General features: G+C 44.5%; 1 protein-coding gene across 1 annotated transcript in view; it reads right to left on the bottom strand.

Moving 5' to 3' along the window:
* Positions 1-17,170, bottom strand: part of LOC147005496 (uncharacterized) — a 74,695-nt gene that overhangs the window by 12,287 nt on the left and 45,238 nt on the right. The gene's annotated exons all lie outside the window — the stretch shown is intronic.

Here is a 17,170-nt window from a genome sequence, read left to right as displayed (position 1 = left end):
CGGGCCCTGCCCCGCCCCGCCCTGCCTGGCCAGCACTACCTATGGTTTCCAGAGAGCACCTTCTGCCCCGGCCCCCAGGTCTTCTCCCAACCACAGTATCACTCCCTTAATTTTTTTTTTTTTTTTGGAAGAGCTTTGTTGTTGAGAATTCGAGGGCGGCGCGTTCAGCACTACCCCTGTGAAGTTAGATGTTAGCTCATTAGGTAGCACTTTTTCACATCTTGGTTAATGCGCTTTGCTCAGATTCCTGTTATCCTTATTTTGTGGGGCCATGTTACTGCCTTGACCAGCCATCGTTACTGTCTGCCCTCGCCACAAAACCCTACTAATCTTCGAGTTTGTACTTTGCGGAGTCGATCTTAAGGATTCTCCTGCAACTCTGTGCACTGGTCCAAAGAGTTTCTAACAGTTAAGTGGATTCTGTGTACCTGAGAATGTACATAGTCTCCCCGAAGATGGAAGCAAGCAACATAGCCAAAAGACCTACATGGGTTTAACCAGGACAGCCAGTACTGCCTCCGCTTTTCTCTATATAAAATAGGGAACCTTCCTGTGGTGCCCTTTTAAGGAGCAGTGCTGTCGTAAAGGATGGTATAATAGAACGCTAAATAATAAAGTTCACTCACTACTTTCCAATCTACTCAAAACTCACAACTGGTCATGTGGGTTTCCATACAGTTTCTCCCTGGCTTAGAATCTGAACAACTGTGGCAAGATATTTTCTCTTTGAGACTGAGTTTATAAGTTTAAAAGAGAGTCAGATAGGTCTAAACGATATAAACCTGAGAGCAAATTGAGTCCACGTAAGAAATAAAATTGAAGGGTTTGGGGGGAGGGAGCTATCAACTTTTGGCTTTAGAAATTAGATTCCACATAGCTAAGAACCTCTCTAAAAGAGGCATGAGAAAAGATCACGTGTGACTATGAGAAAAGACAATCAAACTAGACGTATGTAAGAGTATTTGGGATGGCTAATGTAAGGGAAAGGGTCTTGACTCATATAGATTGTATTCCTAAAAGAAAACCACTGCCAAAATACTTCTGTCCTCATTAGGGTTTCTATTGTTGTGATGAAACATCATGAACAAAAGCAAGTTGGGGAGGAAAGGGCTTATTTGGTTTACACTTCCACATTGTAGACCATCACTGAAGGAAGTCAGGACAGGAACTCAAACAGGGCAGGAACCTGAAGGCAGGAGCCGATACAGTAACTTCCAGGTATGCTGCTTACTGCCTTGCCTCCCATGGCTTGCTCAGCCTGCTTTCTTATAGACCCCAGGACCATCAGACCAGGGATGGCACCAGCCATAATGGGCTGGGCTCTCTCCCGTCAACCATTAATTAAGAAATGCCTTACAGCTGAATCTTATGGAGGCATTTTCTCAATTGAGTTCTTCCTAGCTCTAGCTGTGTCAAGTTGACATAATACCAGCCAGCATGACTCGGGTATTCCAGATCAGGTCACTGCTGGACAACAAGCTAAAGGGCAGACTGTGACAATAATGTACTTAAAGCAAAACAAACAAATAAAAAAAGCAAAAAACAAACAAACAAACAAACAAACAAACAAAAAACCCCTGTTTTTGCTAGGCATTAAACTCTTGCAACCATGTGTTAAAGTTCAAAAATGATTTACTGAATTGGAAGGAAAATGAAGACAAGGATGACACGCACAACTCTAGGCTACAAGCAATAGCAACAGGACCTTAAGCACGCTGAGAAAAAAAAAATCAGGAAATGTAAAGGTTAGCAGCTCCACAGTAATGTTAGTTTAGCTATATTACACACAGGACAGAAATGCGTTTTAAAATATCATATATTCTGCTCAATAGTTTCTTTCACTAGAGTATTTGCTCTCTGAGTTTTCTAACGTCCACACATCTGCTCTCGCTGGACAAAAGCCTGCCTTTGGTGTCGAAGGGCCTGACAGACTGTGCATGTATAAACACGAGTGGAGAGCGGAGAGATCCTTCTGAAAGCATCTTGTAAACAGAAGTCTCGTGATGTTTTTGCTACTCCAGCAACTCTGTGAAATCCTTCTTCCTCCAAATGGCAAGACTGCTAAAAATACAGGCTTTTCATAGACTCAACTGCACTCCTTGCACTGAATCTTGCTTCTCGTAAGGACCATAAACACATAGTGGCCTCTAGGCTGGGATGCTGCAAGTCTGACTTCTTAAGTCTTCAACAGACCAGGCTGTTCTATCGGGACTCCTATTTCTTTTCTTTTGGTTTTTCTTTTTCTTTCTATTTTAAAGATTTATTTATTATTATAATAATAAATAAATACACTGTAAGTAAGTACACTGTAGCTGTCTTTAGACACCCCAGAAGAGGATGTCAGATCTTATTACAGATAGTTGTGAGCCACCATGTGGTTGCTGTGATTTGAACTCAGGACCTTTGGAAGAGCAGTCAGTACTCTTAACCACTAAGCTATCTCTCCAGTTTCCTCTTTTAGTTTTTCAAGACAACATTTCTCTTTTGTAGTATGTAGCCATGACTGTGCTGGAACTCGCTCTGTAGACCAAGCTGCCCTCAAACTCCAGAGATCTGCCTGCTTCTTCCTCCCAAGAGCTGAGATTAAAGGTGTGCAACACTATCACCTGGCCAAGGACACCCATTTCCAAATTAAAGGGACAAAAGCTCTTGTTTCATCTGTCCCTTATGAGCGTGCCTAAATACTATAATTGAGAAGAATCCATATTGTTTCTTAAATGACATATTTTTTTAAATATTTTTAAATTTTTTTAAAAGATTTATTTATTATATGTAAGTACACTGTAGCTGTCTTCAGACATTCCAGAAGAGGGCGCCAGACCTCGTTGCGGATGGTTGTGAGCCACCTTGTGGTTGCTGGGATTTGAACTCTGGACCTTCGGAAGAGCAGTCGGGTGCTCTTACCCACTGAGCCATCTCACCAGCCCTTAATTTTTTTTATATGTATGGGTGTTTTACCTGCATGTATGTTTCTTCATCACATGTGTGCAGTGCCTACAGAGGCCAGAAGAGGGTGCTATCAGACACCCTGGAACTAGAGTTATAAAAGGCTGGGGGCCACCATATGAATGCTATGACTTGAACCCGGGTCCTCTCTCTGGAAGAGCACAGTAGTGCTCTCAGCCACTGAGCCATCCCTCCATGCTCTTAGATGACAGTTTTGATGTGGCAATTTAATGATTTGCTAAGATTGCTCTCGCTGTGAGGGACTAGGATTTGAGTCCCATGCATCACAGCACAGTCCAAACTCCTAGGAACTGTTCATTCCCCACAGTATTAGTAACTGTCAGGGAGAACAGGCAGTTAGTTACCTTAGGAGCCACGGAATTTAAACTGAGCAAGCTTGAGCCACTCAGCCAGCCGGTGTCAGGGTTACAGTAATTCCTAACAAACTCTCGCTGGGGTCAAGGCCCTCGGCAAGCCCATAGGTTCTTCCCGCTGCGCTCATTCATTATCCTCCTCACTGGTCAAAATCGGTGAATTTCAATGCTGAAGGAATACCACTGAGGGTCACACTGACTGAAAAAATGCAGGCTTAGAACACAATGGCTTCTTGTTACTTGTCCAGTGCATAGGTAGCCTGAAATACTTTTTTAGGCTACCATGAAGGAGAAACAGCTTTCCATGAAAATTCACAGAAGAATCTCAGAGCTTCATCTTTGCCTGACAAAAGGGAGGGCTGTCTTTTTCCTGAGGCTGGAGACCCTGCTCCCTAGCCTTCCCTCCTGTGCCTTCTCCTGATCCATGATCTGCAGACAGTGAGTGTGGAGCCATCCTACTGACGGACCTGTGGCGTGATAGGCAGATCCCCTGGAAGGTGACACGACACCCTGCTTTATCGCATGCTCCAACCTATGTGGTCTTGTCTCTGGCTTCCTCATCCTACTCCCTAAGGTTCCAGCTCTGTGTCCCAGAGTTCTAAACAGCTGACTCAGTGCTGATGCGCCCCTCCTCCTTTTTTTTCTGTAGTCCACGCAGCTTAAGACACAACCTAAATGCTCTGAGCGCGTCACCCACTTCTCCCCCAAACTCCTCATCTTCATATAGAAAAACAAACGAACAGACAACAAAAGCTGTGTGAATGGATATTTAGCCTGCCTGTGTGTCTACAGACCAGGTGTGTGCGCCTGGTGCCTTCAGAAGCCAAACGAGAGTTGGATCCCCTGGAACTGGAGTTAAATATGGTTTCAAGCCTCCAAGTGAGTACTGGGAATCGAACCCAGGTCCTCTGGAAGAGCAGCAGTGCTTTCAGCTGCTGAGCCATCTCTCCAGTGCTGAGCATTAAAGGTAGTGACTAAATGCCTGCCTGGCAGGGGCTTTTCCACTGGGCTCTAACCTCCGTTTTCACACTACTTCCTCATACCTATCCTTAGAGTCCCACTTCCCTCTCCCTTGCCAAATTCCACTAACTTGTTATTTCACTTTCTGTTGTTAACTGCTTCCCCAAGCAATGGTTCTAGATGCTTCTACTCATTTGATTACCTTCCGGGCATTTCTTAGGAATCCTGTTCTCTATCTAGTATTTATCTCTATAGACATATTTAGTTTTTGCTCTCGGGCCCTTCCCTTTCACGCAAAGAACCTCTTCTTCTTCACTGAAGTTGCTGCCCAACCATTTTCAGCATTACACTTTGCACGCAGGGCAGGTCTCAGTCTTTATCCAGGCAGCTTCCCTTGACCTCTTGACTACCCACCCGGCAGTGGAAGTCCCTGCTGCCTGGGTGTAACTGGACTTTGTTTGGGCTGCTGGACAGCACTAGAATCATCTTAAGCTGGAAAATGGATCCTGAGCAGAACTCAGACAATGAAACATAAGCTTCTTTGCTTCTTGCCTCCTGATCCTTGCTGTCTGTGTCATTTCCCATAGCAACTGTCCTAAAGTGTGATTCCCTACTGCTCTACATTGTGAGGTCTGTCTTTCTTGCTTCATCCCACCTTAGGAGAACCAGGCAAAGTTGTTTTTGCCTTCTGTTTGGCTTTTATCCCTTTCTTTAGTAAAATCTTAAAGTGATAGCCTCTTCCCCTTTCTTTTCATCCACATCCATCCAAAAACCAACCCACACGGTAGTTTCTTTGTTTGTAAATACTCCAGCCAGGCTCCTGCTACAGCCTCACCCAGCTGCCAATCCACCAGTAACTGTCTTCCCACCCCAGCCTTCTCCTCCAGCCTCTTCAGTTCCCACAGGGACGCTATTCTAGGTTCGTCTTCTTTATTGGCTGAAGCTTCTGCTTGTCCCTCACTGAGGATGCTCTGAAGGTCTTTGACTCTTTCTTCCTCTCCTGCTCTGCCAAGTTTGGCCATCTCTTTTTGCATAGGACCAGCACACCCCCGCCCCTGTACCCCACCTTCTCTACCCCACCCCCACCCCCACCTCCCGGAAAGGTCTAGTTCAAGCCTCACTTGAATTTGATGCTGTATTTCAGCTTATCTCCATGAAGAGGTCAAAACCAAATTCACCATTTTTCAAAATCAAGTCTCGTTTCTCAATTGTCTGTATGTTCGCTTAGCCCCGACCTGAGGGTAATCCCGGCTCCACCTCTCCTGCTCTGTGTAGTCTTAGTCATCAGCGTCCAGAATTTCCTCCTTTCATCCATTCCTTGCTTTTCTGTTTTCCAAGTGGGGATTGCTGGACAGACAATCCTGGTTCCAGTCTCTCCCTTTGTCAGTCACTTTCCTAACAGAACTTCCTAAAGATGGCCACATATCCTCCAGTTTATGCAGTGCCCTTTCCTCGAGCCAGGACTCACCATTGAGGCCACCTTGGTTCTTTGATGCCCACCTACTCTGAGAACCTAACGATACGGCATGGTAGCAATAATACTGGCTTCAGAGTCACATGGACCTGAGTTTGGATATTGAACTGTATTTTTAGCCAGGAAACTCCAGGCAATGGTGGCACACTCCTTAAATCCCAGCGCTCAGAATGCAGAGGCAGGTGAGCTCTGTGAGTTTAAGGCCAGCCTGGTCTACAGTTCCAGGGCAGCCAGAGCTATACAGAGAAACCATCTTGAAAAAAACAAAACAAAACAAAACAATAACAACCCAAGGAAAGAAAGAACTTCAGGCAACACCTTCCCTTTTTCTTTCTCACTCAGTTCAGTTCTTTACATCACAACTTGAAACCACACCTAGTTTGCAGCCTCAAACACCATCTACCTCTTGCTGTACATCCCAGTTTCCCACCTGAGAGCAGAACCTTATGCTTGTTTTGTTTTTGAATCATATATCATTGCTAGGTTTTTTTTTTTGTTTTTTTTTTTGTTTGTTTGTTTTTGTTTTGTTTTGGGTTTTTCGAGACAGGGTTTCTCTGTGTAGCCCTGGCTGTCCTGGAACTCACTTTGTAGACCAGGCTGGCCTCAAACTCAGAAATCCGCCTGCCTCTGCCTCCCAAGTGCTGGGATTAAAGGCGTGCGCCACCACGCCCGGCATCATTGCTATTTTTATCAAGGACCTACTAAATGCAGGACATATTAAGGGATCAATCCCGTGCGTCAGGTTCATCAGACTTGGGCAGTTCTTTCATTTAAAAATTAAAATGTTGAGTAAGTGCCCACTGTGTGCCTCCCGAAAAATACTAAAAATTCACAATAGAAAAGGAAACATAAGGCACCCCCCTACCCCATGCTGGGATCTGGAGTCTAGTTAAAAATACTGATAAGTACACATTTATAACCAGTTATAATAACTGATACGGATAAATACTGGGTGCTGGATGTATGCAAAAGAAATATATCTAGGTAGACAGGCGACTTAATGCAAAAAGACCCAAGCAGACTCTTAAGGAATGCGTAGGAGCGAGCGGAGCCGAGCAGAGGACTCAGCAATGGGCAAGAGCTCAGCTGTGTGACAATGTATATAAATAGCCACAAAGCAGCAAGAACCGGGCTGATAAGTAAGTAGCAGCGCAGAGGCAAGAAAGCAAAATGGCAATCAGAGGAGCTCCGTCGTCATCTGAGGGGGCAGGGCTAAGGAAACCCTGTTTCATTGAGGCAGAGGTGGAAGAGGTTCAGACAGGCGGCTCAGCCAACGCCCCTCTCCATGCAGTGCCCCACACAGCAGAGGGGCACTTGGGGTACCTTGTTTGCTATGATGGCATTTAGGTTTTCCCCACAGAGAGGGTGCTCCTCTGCCTTCCCAAAATGCATATCTGGTGAAAGCTACTTCTGGGTGGAGGGGCTCACGGTCGGTAGGCCGTGACCTTAGGAAAAGAACTTGACTGTGCCAGACCTCGTGGTATGGATTAAGGGTGATAGTTTTCTTCCTCAAGCATTGTTGGAATAAGTGACTATGAGTGGCTACATACAGATAGTATGTATACTACCCAAAGCAGACAAAATTACTACCCAGTAGATGTTGGTTATTCTCATGTTTGGTTATCGAGACTGTCCAAAGTGGGATGGATGGAAGGAGAAAATTTAGGGGTCCTGAGAAATCCCCCACAATGCTCCCTCCATTTTAACACCCATACTTACTCATTGAGATCTCTTTAATGCTTCTGGCCTGATCCTTTAAATTCTGCCATTAGAAATACCTTTGGATTTACAGTATCGCTTCCCCCAAGCTCTTGAGGAAAACACAATAAAGGGTTAACTCTGCTTTATTCTAAGAAGTTATCTGACCATAGTCATATCCTCTGAGGCTACAGACTGCACCGAAGGAATATTGTGGGGAGAAAGAAAAAGCTAATTTTGAAACCTGGAGGTCTTCCCTCAGAAATTGAAGGCAGGCAGAGAGATGCTCAGAGGGCATCCATCCCTTCTGGGATTGGAGGAAGGGGTTGAAATTGCAGAGAGATGCCAAGAAGTCAGAGGAAAATAAAAACAAGCTCGTTAGTGCCCAGAAAGGCAAGCTTTGCCAACTCAAGTAGCTTTGACCTTGGTCTGCGGGCATTCTTCATCACCCATCCCTTGCTCTACTCTGGGTTTGAGATAAGTCACTCTGGCCAGGATCGGTCTTGACTCTTAGGAACTGAGGGCAATATACAGATGACTGAAGAACCCCTGTGCTAAACTTTTTATTGCTTTACATGGTTAATCTTGTATCATTGATCGTCTGTGTTAAATTACGCAGGAGTGAGGGAGACTGCTACCGAAGCCGAAGAAATCATAAAGTTCAGTTGAGGAAACAACTGTAAAAATGTTTAATAACAGTGAAGACCTTAATTGAATTACAGGCAGGCTTAAAAAACAAAAACAAAAAACCAAGAAACCTTAGGCTTCCATAGAAAAGGAAAACAATTCATGGGCCGAGAGTCTGGGGAAAGCAGCGGCAGTTTCTTGAAGGGTCAGAGGTTAAAATGGCCTTGTAAAGAATATGACCTGGTGGATGCAGGAAGAAAAGATGATCAGGAGGGACAGACAAGGTGCCATGTCAGACACTGGGAGAGAGCACAGTAGATGTGTAGCTGTAAATCATATCTAGGAATGGCAATGAGCGTGAATGGCAACGCACGTTAGAAATGATCAGAGTGACAGCTGTCATTTACAGAGCAGTTAGCACGGGCCCACCACTTACTCAGACAATTTGTATTATCTTATTTAATACGCAGGTAAACCCCATGAGGTATGAACTGCTTTATGGGGGAAGTGACTGTCCTAAAGCCAACAGCTAGAAGTGTGGAGCTGAGGTTAAAGCCAGTCGGCTTGAGGCAGAGCTGGCTCTGTGGCCACTGCAGCCTGTCTATACACATGGGAGGGTCAGTAGGGAGCACAGCTAGGGAAATATAATGGGAAACGAGACTGCAGAGGTGGCTCTGCAGCTATGAGCACTTGTCTCAGATGACCTAAGTTTAATCCTCAGCGTGCACTTCAGGTGGCTCACAATGCAATGCCTAACTTCAGCTCCTACCCAGTCCAAGGGCACCTGCGCATGGGGCATCCTCACAGACTTAACACTCATGGACATAAAATGACAAGAGTTTTTTCTTTCTTTCTTTCTTTCTTTCTTTCTTTCTTTCTTTCTTTCTTTCTTTCTTGTTTGTTTCTTTCTTTCTTTCTTTTCTTTGTTTGTTTGTTTGTTTGTTTGTCTTTGTTTTTTGAGACAGGGTTTCTCTGTGTAGCCCTGGCTGTCCTGGAACTCACTTTGTAGACCAGGCTGGCCTTGAACTCAGAAATCCGCCTGCCTCTGCCTCCCGAGTGCTGGGATTAAAAGGCATGCGCCATACTACTGCCTAGCTAAAACTCCTTTTTAAAAATGCAATGAGAATTAATTGAAAAGAACAATTTAGGGAAAGCATAAAAAAAGATACATTGTAAACCTGGCGTGGTGGCGCAGGCCTTTAATCCCAGCACTCGGGAGGCAAAGGCCAGCCTGGTCTACAAAGTGAGTTCCAGGACAGCCAGGGCTACACAGAGAAACCCTGTCTCAAAAAACCAAACCAAACCAAAACAACAACAACAAAAAAGATACATTGTTAATTAAAAAGAGGTAGAAAAGGCTACAGTGTTAAGTTGACCTAACTTTGTTTGTGTTACAGCCTCCTTCTTAAGGCATCCTAACTGTGCACCCATATCACAGATGAACAAACCAATCTGGAGAGGGTAAATAACTTTCTTAGACCTCACAGCTGTTAAATAGCACTAAAGGTCCAAGACTTAAATGTGAGGCTGGTGGCAAAACCTGTGTTATAGCTGCTCTCCCACGGCCCCTAACCCTTGAGCAAGGGAAACTCTGCAAGGGAAAAGCTGGCATTTGCATAGTATTCTTCAAAGCATTTCCACACTCACAGCTACATGTGAGCCTTATGCAAATCATGTGACTGGACCAGGAGATAGGCTACTCCCGAGAAGCGATAATAATATGGTCATTAACACTCTATGCCAACACTGGTTTGAGTGCTTTCTCTACCTGGCATCATGGTTAGGGCTTTCTAAGCTAATTCTATTAGAGAACAACTCTATAACTCAGCTTCTATTCTTAGCTCACTTTGCTCATGAGAAAATGGGGGTGGGAGGAAAGGCTCAGGGAGGTTAATGAAAGAACTGGTCTTTGAGAAGTTACAGGACTAGCTCATGGCCATGTAACTATGTAGGGCTGCTGCCGGCAATGCCAAAACTTCCCTGGTGTCACACCCATGCCTGCCTGACCTTTGCAGGTTGCTATTCTATTAACCTGCAGCTTAGGGAAGGAGGGTTTGCAGAGAGCGCAACAGACAAGGAAAGCAGCTAAAATACATGTCTAGGGTCAGATACCCTCGAATGAGATGATGCTAGACCCTGTCAGGAAAAAGAGGCCATTTTGGAGCTGGCCCAGCATATAATGCTAGTATACACCGAATTTTCTAGCTTAGGAACTAGTAGAAAGGGAAGGCACTGTGGTCAGAAAGGAAGGTCTGAAAAATGCCCTGATCTCTCTCTCTCTCTCTCTCTCTCTCTCTCTCTCTCTCTCTCTCTCTCTCTCAACTCTGTGTCTGTCTTTCTCCCCTTCCCTCCCAGTCCTCCTGCTGTATAGGAATGTAAATAGAATGACGCAGCCACCTTGAATATAGTTTACTTGTTTCTTAAAAGGTTAAACCTGGCCAGGCGGTGGTGGTGCATACCTTTAACCCCAGCATTCAGGAGGCAGAGGCAAGCTGATCTCTGAGTTAGGGGCCTGGTCTACAGATCAAGTTCCAGGGCATCCAGGGCTACACAGAGAAACCCTTCCTGGGGTTTCGGGTGTGGGAGAGTTAAGCCTGAGTTTTCCATGTGACCCAGCAACTGTACCTCTGAGTTTCTTCCTTGGAGAAGTGAAACCACACACTATACAAAGGCTTGACTGTTAGCGTTCACAGCAGGGTTATTCTTAGTCAAAAGGTGGAAACAACCTAAATGTTCACTTGATGTATGTGCAAACCAAATGTGGTATATCTGTGCATTAGAGCATAAATGTATCAATGTATCTTTACAATTACCTTGCTAAATGAAAGAGGCAAGGTATAAAAAAAAAAAACAAACCAAAACCAAAGTCCCGAATGTTACTTGATTTCACTTACGAGAAATGCCCAGTAAAGAAAAATTCGTATAGAAAGTGGTTAGTGTGAGTAGAATGAGGATGAACCACAATGCTAATGTTTTCATTTTCATTTATTTATTTAGTATGAGGATAAAACCCTGGGCCTTGTATAGTAGGTAAGTTATCATCTACTGAGCTGCATCTCTTAACTATAGACAAGCAGAGATTATGAAGCAAGCACTCTAGAGCCACATAATGATAGCCTTGGCTAATTTGCAATAAGTATATGCATTCTGTGGCATGTGGAGAATAGCACAAGGAACTGGCCGTTTTAGGAAAACCCAGATGATCTAGGAAGAAGCAGAGTTAAATTTTAGACTTATGAGTAAACACTGACCATAGAAGAAGAGACCCCAGGGAGGTGACAGAGGAAGCTGGAAACACTGAGGTGACAGGCTGAATGAGGTATACAAGAGAACGAGAGGACCCCATAGACAACCCTCTCGGTGTCACTATCTTTAAGACAATGATTTAAGGGCTAAGGAGCTAACTCAGTAGTCAAGAGCACTTGCTGCACACGTATAAAGATATAAGGACCAGAGCCCAGATCCCGCCACCCACGTAACACGCCTGCATGCCACTTAAGGCCAATAACCCCGGCTCTGAAGTGGGTGGAGACAGGAGGATGTCTGGGGTGTGCTGTCTTCCAGCGTAGCTGAGGAAACACAAACCCTGGATTCAGTGAGAGACGCTGCCTCAGAGGAAAAGCTGGAGCGACGGAGAATACTCAATGGCCTGGTCTAGTCTGCACGCACACATAGGCACATGCAACTGTACACACACGTGCACATATCAAACAGAGACACAAAGTCACACACACGATGATAAATGCTTAAATACGTACAGGCATATATAATCGTCAGAAAGAGTTTTAAGGAAAGAATGCAAACACCCAGGTAACGGCACACCAGCTTCTATTAAACTTTACTTCCATGTATCCTTTAAGCCCTGGCTGCTTGAAGTGTGGGTGGGGGCCTAGTATAGCATAGCTGGAAGGGGGTGGGGTGTCACAAAAACATTGGCAAGCTCAAAGGGTTTCTAAATGCACAACCACAACTACTTCCAAAAACATGCTCTATCTGCCCTGCCTACATCACAACAGAGGGTGCCTGAAACACCTCCGCTCACCGTTCAGGCTGTTGTAGGTTATGGACCTCAGCGGTTTTTCCTGCACATACAAAGATTTCTGATCGTTGGTTTAAGGAAAGGAAAACCTTTTACTACTTTCCTACTGTCGTTCTTCAACATGTAAATATCGAGTTAGTGTAACTGTGAACAGGACTATAATCATGTGCTTGATTTAAGAAAGTCCTATGTGGGGGCTGGAGAGATGGCTCGGCAGTTAAGAGCACTGACTGCTCTTCCGAAGGTCCTGAGTTCAAATCCCAGCACATGGTGGCTCACAACCATCCGTAATGAGACCTGACACCCTCTTCTGGTGTGTCTGAAGACAGCTACAGTGTACTTAGATATAAATAATAAGTAAATCTTTAGGCCGGAGTGAGCGGGGGGCCCCCACCAAAGCGAGCAGACTCTTGAATTCAAATTCCCAGCAACCACATGATATACATAAAATAAATAAAAAATATTTTAAAAAGGAAGTCCTATTCATGCCCTTTATTTCCTAAGTATTTGGTATAATAATGTTCTCTCTTTCTTTGCTTGCCTGAGAGGTAGAAGTACCTGGTGCTTTTAGTTGGGAACACTTAGAAAATGTCATTTCTGTATAATACAAAGGCATGAAAATGTTCATACCACTTTCCATTCTGTTTTGGGACCTATTAAAATTATATCCTCAAACTTTTAGTTTGAGCAACTTTTTTTGTTGTTGTTATTGTTTTTTCAAGACAGGGTTTCTCTGTGTAGCCCTAGACTCACTCTGTAGACCAGGCTGGCCTCAAACTCATAGATCCACTTACCTCTGCCTCCCAGGAGCGCTTGGGCTAGAGACGTGTACCACCACCGCCCAGCTAATTTAAGTGATTTGATCTGTCAGACTCTGAAAACTGGATTTTACTGTTTGCTTGGAAAATAATTTGAAAAAGAAAATTCTGGCTCTAGTTGACTGTCCTCATGGTAACAGCTTAGTAACTGGTGTGGTTTCTTCCTAAACAGCATAGGACTTGCAGTTTGAGGGCACCTGGTAAAACTGGAAGATGGCCATTGCTGTATTTATCTCCTGTGCATCGGGCTCAAACAAACAGCATATCACCCTGTAAAAACCTCTGAGTAGCTTGAGTTTCATAAAAAGCCATTAAATGAATTTTGGTTTCTGCTTAGGACAGAATGTCCAAAATGGCCTTAAACATTCTCTGCCATTATTTACTGAATATTTAAGTGATGTGGAGTTCTCGGCATTGACAATCACAAAATCAAAAATATCGATCAATGCTGAAAAACACTGGAAAGGGTCTACATCCTGCAGTGTCAAATATTTGGCCAGGATTTAATTCTTTATATAAAAATAAACAGGCACCTCCATCTCATTAGCATGCAAATTTGCTTTAATCTTTAATAAATGGTAAAATTATATGCATGTTAAAGAACTGTTTTAAAATATATTCTTATGATAAATTACCAGGAAATGTTTAAGCTGTATGACTATTTTAGAGACCTACATATCCAGGGTGGCATACAAATTTGTCAGATGAAAAAAGTCACAAATAGAAAAGGTTTTAGAAGCTGTAAGTCCTCATTCACTGAGAGCAGAGGTATGTGCACACCCACTTCCCTACCCCCACCCCCAATCCTGGGGTAAATCTGCCTGTGGAAGATCACCTCTAAGTGAGTAAACACACAGGATTATCTGGGAACAGGCGGAAAATTTGTCTCTGTTTTGCTGTTAAAAGGAGAGTTACAAAAGCATGTACACCCAAACAAGTACTCACACCAGCGTTAGGGAATCTTTCCCCCAGCATTAAAATGTAAGTCCTTTCAGTTTTCAGTCACCAAGACGGCAGCCCCTCTGTACCCTGGGATCAAGCTGTTTAACGGTCCCAGCACTGGACTCTGAGAACAGAAGCAACTCACGGAGACTTTGAGGTGAATTGCGCAACTCATGTCCCTTAGCCACCCATATGTAATGGAGCTGGGGCTACAGCTCTGTGGCAGATGGCTTGCTGTGAGGATGAGGCTACAGGGTGGGTTCCCAGCACCCCTACGCTCCACTCCAGATGAGTAATAGACCAAGGCAGTAGGAACAGTCTAGGGTTTTTTGGGGTTATTTTTGCCAATAAAATCACAGATAATCCAAGTACCATAACTAGTCATCACTGTGACAATATTACAATAGTTATTGGACCTGCACAGGCTTTACTAATGCCTTAATAAGAAGCATAAATATTAATATATTGCAAACTTTGTTTGTTTATTTAGACCATTGTATTTCACTATAACTAGTTTTTAATAGCATGTATTTAATTTTATGCACTTAAAATCTTTCTGTTCATATGCTTCACAAGACTGGGGTCCCCTTACACAAAAGCCCTCAATGACCCTAGGGTAGAGGAACCGTTCAGGTCCCCATCTTGAACCACTACCAAAAAAAAAAAAAAAGCCTTTCCCAACTCCTGAGATCCCACCATTAGAGAACATTCCCTTTGGGTTTTTAAGATTCCCATTAAAATGCAAATGCCCCCGAAGGAGAAGATCGTCTCTGAGTGTTATTAGTTAACCCCTTAAATGGGGTTGTTTAGCAGCTAGCTGAGCGCAGCATCCTACAATTCAATTAAACAAGCGTTTATTGACCTGCGGTCATGGGGAAGGATCCAGGCTTGGGGACAGGGAGCCCATCGATCCTCCTCTGTTCCTCCCCTCAAGGATGTTTGCAGTCTAGCAGGGGAAATAAAACAGGTTCAAAAGAGACAGAGCAGAAAAACCCGCTTTCCCAGACTTAAAAAGAACAAAGTCAACTTGGCGGCGGGGGAGAGATGGCTAAGGAGACAAGGCAGGCATTTCCGTGTGTTCTAGAAGGGCTGAGTCTGGATTCAGCTAGGCCTGTGCTAGCAGGGCCTGTGCCTTCCACATTGAGGGGTGAGGATAAACAGATAAATACAAGTTAGTTGCTGTTGTTGGTTTTTCTACTGGGACATAGCAGTCCAGGAAGCCCACAAGGGAGTGACTTAGAGCTTCCTGGGACCAGGATGAAGGATCTAGCGTGGTAATAAAAGGGTGGATTATGGGAGTCTTAGAGTTAAGAGGGGCAACCAGGCAAGAGATCGGACTAGATGTTAGATGTAGGACTGCAGTGTACAGTGGAAGGACAGACGTATCCGACCCTTTACTGACAACCAGAAGGCTCTTACAGGAGCAGGATATATTTGATCTGTCCTTAAATTTATCATGAGAAAAATTTCAACAAGTAGGGACAGGGTTGGTAAAAAGTGTATCCTGGCTTCATAAGATACGTAGAAACCGAACCAGCGTACTGTGGGGTTCCCAAAGCACAGGGCCAGTTGGTTCAACTGAAAGCATCGTAACTGTGAAGGTTCAGGGCCCCAGAGGAGTTCTGTTGAGTGTGGGCAAAGTGGGCTTGCCTAAGTCTACTGGTGTTCCTGTTGTTCTGTGCCTAGAAGAAGGTTGACCAGAAAGGTGGATATGGGGTAGGAGCGGGAGGGGCGGGAGGGGATGGGGAAGGGGTAGGAGCAGAGAAGATCACAATCATGACAAGACTTGAGGGGGCAGCACAATTTAGGACATATGTATGTATGTAGAGACTCAGCTCACTTATTCCACATGCCCACGTAAGGGCAATGGGGGTGGGGTGGGGTGGGGGCGTGGACTGTGGAAATGGCAGAGGAAGGGAAGAGAAAGGAGAAATGTGCCTTACTGAGTAAATGAAGTGGGCGGGAGGGAAGGCTGAGTCACAGGTAACGTCAGAGAGTGGAGATGGGTGTTGGGAATACCCGGGGGCTTCTATGAGGAAAGCAGGGGCTAAGATGCGCAGGAAGGAAGACCGTGTGCATTAGGCAGGAAGTGTTCAGCACAGAGGGCCCAGTAAGTCATAATTTTGATTTCAGGGGAGCATCCTGCTGTGGGATGTGGGCTTGGGCACAGGTGGTACAATGACAGGGGACACAGGCTGAACCTATTACCATTTTGTTAAGGGTCCCTTAACAAGAGGGCAGGCAGAAACTACGGACTGTAAATTCGGGCGAATGCCTCCTTTTCTTCTCAGGAGCTCCCGGTCTGTTTTCTTGTTGAAAAACCAGGCAATAATAAAACTTATCACCCACTCATCTCTTGGGAGTGCTGCAAAGAGCAACCGATACACATACATAAATAAGCTTAAAGCTCTCAGCAAGAGCGAAGTGTGCTAGAAACGCCAAACAATAATAAATCCAGCCATCTTCACCAAGATAGTAAACAAGGTGTCTTTTTAAAGAGCAAATGTAGTTAACCAGGCACTAACTTTGAGTTATATAGCTTCTAACAACAAGTAATTAAATCTAAACTCCTGATTTGAGTTCTTTCATTAGAGGGTCTCAGAGTGACCCTAATACGTACATCAAACTGAGGCCCCAGACTATATAGCGATTAATTAACATGAACATTACTTTATTACCCCTTCCCTTGCTTAGTATCTTGCTATGCCACTAATATCAACAGACCCACCACAGGCAATCTCTACCCCAGAGCTGCACTCTTTGTCACACCCCTGAGGTCCGGCTCTTGGCAGAATGATGCCGTATGAAATATTCAGACCCTAGGTAGGATGCATGCAGTCTACAAGGGGAGATGCTGTCAGACAGAAACACAGGGGAAGAAGAAGAAGAAGAAAAAAAAAAGATCCACTACTAAAATGACAAAGACAGCAAATTCGATTTAAAGGAAGGAGCACATCCCTAATTATATGTTCCACGCATAGCAAAGCTCTCCTACTAAATCCCATCACAAGCTTTGCTCCCCTGAAGAGCAGACCTGCTAGGTAATAACTCCCCTTCTCCGTGGTAAAATCCAATTTTCACACCTGGTAAATGAAATAACTCCACTGTGAACCAAGGGCAGGTTGGGGTGAGCTGCTAACAGAAGGTTAGGGGCTCCGCATCATGGAACAGCTCTTCTGGGAGCCCCTTCGTGGGATTTGCTCTTTTTATGCTGGTTGATGCTATTTGGCCAGAAAACCTCTAACCTGTGAGGGTGGGACGCTTAAGCCTTTATCACCTGGACTGGTTGTGA

This window comes from Mus caroli, unplaced genomic scaffold (assembly GCF_978045245.1).
Source record: "Mus caroli unplaced genomic scaffold, Mus_caroli_1 scaffold_3, whole genome shotgun sequence".
Lineage (NCBI taxonomy): Eukaryota > Metazoa > Chordata > Mammalia > Rodentia > Muridae > Mus > Mus caroli.
The sequence above is the reverse complement of the archived record's forward strand: the minus strand, read 5'-3'. Positions and strand labels throughout refer to the sequence as shown.